At 39.0% G+C, this 5,036-nt stretch overlaps 1 pseudogene; it reads left to right on the plus strand.

Annotated features, from left to right (window-relative positions):
• Positions 1–619: 619 nt before the first annotated feature.
• LOC138779469 (migration and invasion enhancer 1-like) lies at positions 620–4,830 on the plus strand (annotated as a pseudogene).
• The last annotated feature ends 206 nt before the right edge of the window (positions 4,831–5,036 follow it).

A 5,036-nucleotide genomic window follows, 5' to 3' on the forward strand; every position in this document is an offset into this window, starting at 1 on the left:
CCTTGTTTTCGCTCGGCGCACATTTCCTGATCACAGTGGGTCTCTGAAGTGAGACCGCTCCCATCAATAACTTTTGACATGCCTGAAGCGCTCCTAATAACCTTGTTGGAGGAGGAAGGGGAGATGCTAGCAATGCCTTGGGGGAAGATGAGAGTGGTCAGTGGAGAAAACAGGCAGTGCCTGAATCCATAGAAGGAAGGTGTCTGCCAACATGGCACATCTGGAAAGATCACTTCTTGTCCCTGTGCAGTTCCTATGGAATATGTATATAGCTCAGCCCTTGCTTCAATACAGCTCTCACACTGTGACTTATAACTTAAAACAAGAGTAGAGAGTTTTTTCATTATGTTAGCTCCTCCTCAGATACATGCCACTTACACATATTCCCCCTTACACCTTAACAAGGTGGGAGGTCATCCCTGTACATTGTAATGGTCATATGTAACCAAATTTGACCCTTCTTATTATTTGATTTTCACATTCACATTACTGTTCAGGGGGAGCGGCTCACGTAGGCGTAGCTTTGGAGATAGTAGGCTGAGTACTACTATCTCAGCATGCAGGATATTGTGTTGCTGCTGGTTTCAAGTAACAAGTCACATGACACAGAATACACCGGCAGAGTGACTAGGCAGATTTCTAAAGCAACTTCCTCTGGTAACACTCCCATCAGATGCTTTAAATCCCAGCACTACAGCCTTTAGCATCAACAGAGAGTTTCGGAATGCAGGCGCAAGCAATGAAGATTCACGTAGAATACTGGTAAGATGCTGCTTTCTGTTCATTTTCACAGATCTAGTATCTGCTCTTTGATAGTTACTATTATTATTTATATTAGCACTATACCATTCCAGTGGATACTATTATTATTTATATTATTACTATAACTTTCCGATGGATATTAGTATTATTTATACTAGTACTATAACATGCCAATAGATACTAGTATTATTTATATTAGTACTATAACATGTTAATGGCTACTAGTATTATTTATACTAGTACTATAACATGCCAATAGATACTAGTATTATTTATATTAGTACTATAACATGCTAATGGATATTAGTATTATTTATATTATGAATATACCATGTCAATGGATACTAGTATTATTTTTATTATTACTATAACATGTCAATGGATACTAGTATTATTACTATCATAAATTACTATAACGTTCCAGGTTTCTATACCTATGCCACACTCTGTGCATGTAGTTAGTTGTATATGTCATTACTAGAGATGAGCAAACCGGGTTTGGGTTCTAGTCCCTCCGAACCCGAACGATCAGCATTTGATTAGGGGGGGCTGCTGAAGTTGGATAAAGCTCTAAGGTTGTCTGGAAAACATGGATACAACCAATGATTATATCTATGTTTTCCACATAGCCTTAGGGATTTATCCAACTTCAGCAGCCACCACTAATCAAATGCCGAAAATTTGGGTTCGGATGGACTCGAGCATGCTCCAGGTTCGTTCATCTCTAGTCATTACATATCCCAGAAATTTTGGTACCAATGTATATCCAACCTGGGAAATAGGTACGTGTAAACAAAAACACCTATCACAGAGGCGTACCAGACTCTAAAAAGATACCAGTGGGACCTAGTGTAAACAGGTCCCAGGATGGCCAGCAAAGGTTGTATATCTTAAACTACTCAACAATACAAATTAGTGTCCCTATAGGAACAAACTACGTTTTGCAAACGAAACTACCCAACGCGTTACCCCCATATGATGACTGATCAATCACTATTCATCAGGGGTTAATTGTTCCAGTTAACCAAGTCAAGTATCCAAAAAAATAAAAAATAAAGTGCTAGATATGTGTACCTAAAAGTAACCCCACTTGTCAGGCAATATCATCAGCTGTGAAACATTTTAGCGTTCTAGTCTCTGCCCAGACAATTATGATAAATAATAATAAAAAAAAAAACACCAGCAAATCTTAGTAATTGAGAGATTCCAGGTGTTAATATTCTCTGTATTATGGAGCGCATGTGTGTATTAGTTACTACAGCAGGATATTATAAGGCCATTTCTTGACACACCTTGTTTCAGCTTTGTATCTTGTCTATCGTGTAATGCACAGCATTGTATATTACATAACTAAAGTGTAACAAGTGTAAACCCCTTTCTAGTTACATGTCTTATCAAACAATGGAGGGAGTTCCCTAACTGCCTCTTTTGTAACAAGGTCCTTATGGCAGTGAAGTAATAGTCATAGGCTCATAGGCAGGGTTTGTAAAATGTCACATAGGCATAAAAGCGTGATATGAGTAATATATTTGTGACAGGTGACACTTACAATCTCTCTCGGCAGCAGGTAACATTGCAGACAAATGTGAGGGGTCTGTAGCAAGCTTACTGGTACAGTTCTTGTAAATATCAAAGAACAACAACAAGAAATACAAAGAAAAAAAAAGTTATGTTAAGTAAATGACTGATGATTTTGCAGAAAAATGTGACAATGTGCCGAACACTGCCATGCTTAATGGTTAGTAATCTCCCCCCCCCCCTCTCCCCGTTCTGCAATATATATTTAAGCTGAGTGAAATTCGATCACTTGGGTTTGTCCGAACCAGTGTGTGCAGCATTTGATTACCGTTGACTGAAGAGGTTGGATGCAGCCCTAAGGCCATAGGGAGCCATATTATACCTGTGTAAAAACAGCCTTATTGCTTAATAAAAATGCATTTGTTTAGAAAAACAATAAAGACATGTACTTTCATATGCATTTTAATGCATTTGTAAACATGTTACAGCAATGTTATGTGTAATAGCAGTCTAGTTGTAATTTTCCCACATGTTGCTTTGCAGCGGAAGGTGAGGATACGAGCCCCGTTATCGGGAACTTGCCTCTGAAATCAAGGAGCATGTACCTGAAGCGGCGATTAGTGGCAGTGTAGGCAGAACTGGTAAGTAGTATTGCATGGTTCTCTAGGTGCTTGGTGTGTTAAGCCATGTTCACACGCTGTGAAAACATTGGCTGTTGTTTGACATGTCAAACAACGGCCGATGTCTGATATGTTCACCCAGCTGATACTGCAGTATCGGCAGTTTGAACATCCTTTTATTTTAATTGGAATGCGGGCACATTTGTGTGCCCCGCACTCCAATTTGCCACAGGCTATTTTGTATGGCCGCTATTCATTGAATGGCGGCCGTACAAAATCTGCATCTAAAAAACATCTCTAAAATCCGTCCCTTTCTTACTGTCGAATCTGCTAAAACTCTCATTGTCGCTCTGATCCATTCCCGTCTAGACTACTGCAATTCCTTACTAATCGGCCTTCCTTCCTCTAAACTTTCCCCTCTCCAGTCCATTCTCAATGCAGCGGCCAGGATCATCTCCCTGTCCAGCCGCTATACCGATGCCTCACCCCTGTGCCAGTCACTACATTGGCTCCCTATTAAACACAGCATACAATAATACAGTAATGACTGCTTTATTACAGCGTTGTGACTATGCATACAGTTCCACGCTCCCAGCATCTTATCACAGATGCTGCCCGGGCAGGGGGGAATCCGTTACAGGCATTTTACGTCCATGTTCCGTGCGAAATACGGAAGGTGTTAATGCAGCCTTAGTGCAAACCAAAATTTACTGTAATTTCACTCATCCCTAAAGATAAGCATAATGTTAACAAGATCAGGCAGTTAGTGGCAACATTACTATAGTCCATGAATCACAACAGTAAATCCGCTTCTACTGAACCTAAGACACACTGTAGCAAAGTCTGCTTACATGAATGCAAGAATAGTAAATCTGGGCCGATATGTGTAAAAAAAAAATTAGATTTTTTAGAAAAGAAAAATTTGTTATATAACAGAGTACTGCATGCAGCTTACAGATGTGGCATGTGAATGCAAACAGTACTGGCATGCCACTGATCCATTATGCAGTATGGAATTTTACTTGGAAATGTCAGGTAGTCCTCAGATAGACCCCAGTACTGATCTTGCAGACTAGATTGTGGTGTGGACAGACACTTTGTTTTAATATTTAAAATAGTAATATTGATGTTTATATAAATGTATACATATATTTCCTAATCAAATAATTTATTACTTACAGGAAGCTTTGAGATTAAAATCAATGATGAGTTGATCTTCTCTAAGCTGGAATGTGGAGGGTTCCCATATTCAAAGGATGTAAGTGCAGATATTTTATGTGCATACTATGGGTTACTTTGATGGGGTTGCAATGGAGCATGATAAATTATTTTTCCGAAAAGCTTTGTAGAAAAAAAAACCAAACTATATACTTTTGTTTGGAACAGCCCATCATTTAACAGCAAAAGGTGGACAACTGTTCATAATGATGGACACAAATAATGAACATTTTTGCATCTGTCATTATGAAAAGATGGCAGATGCCTTTTTGGGCTAAAATCCCATAGTGGGAACATATTTATTTTCATTATTGTTCTGTTTAACTTGGAATTTCTATGGAGAACTGCAGTATGCTGCATCACTATCTGACTGACTTTCTGCATTCATGCCATGCAATATAATAACATAATAGATCATTAAAAAAGGAAAATTTTCTTACTTGTGATCTCTTGTTGTGTATTTAGGTCATAGAACTGGTGACGAAGGTAAAGAATGGAAAACAGGTTGAAAAGATCACCAGGAGCCAAAAAAGCTGTACTGTCCAGTAAAGGAAGGAGTTGAGAACAGACTGGGTTACAGACAAGAGCAGATTCTGCCAATGACTGGTTTCCTCAAAAAGTCGAGGAAATCATGACTAATCTTAGAAGCTGGTCTTAAAGCTTGTAATTCAGCTGAACCTTGCTCCACATCTAATAAATGCTCTAAATGCTGTCTGTTGTGTTATACTTATTCTTCCATCATACAAGTCTCAGGCTGAAGGTGTGACACAATTCCCCAATAACTGCTCAGCACAATCATTACAATGAGCAGGAAGAAATAGGACACTCCCATGTTATATCCATGCTTATTGCTCATCCTAATGATCCGTGGGGGTCTCAGCACTGTAACCTCCGGCTGTTCAAGACTTCTGACATGTC

The sequence above is a fragment of the Dendropsophus ebraccatus genome, chromosome 1, assembly GCF_027789765.1.
Source record: "Dendropsophus ebraccatus isolate aDenEbr1 chromosome 1, aDenEbr1.pat, whole genome shotgun sequence".
NCBI classification, from domain to species: Eukaryota; Metazoa; Chordata; class Amphibia; order Anura; family Hylidae; genus Dendropsophus; species Dendropsophus ebraccatus.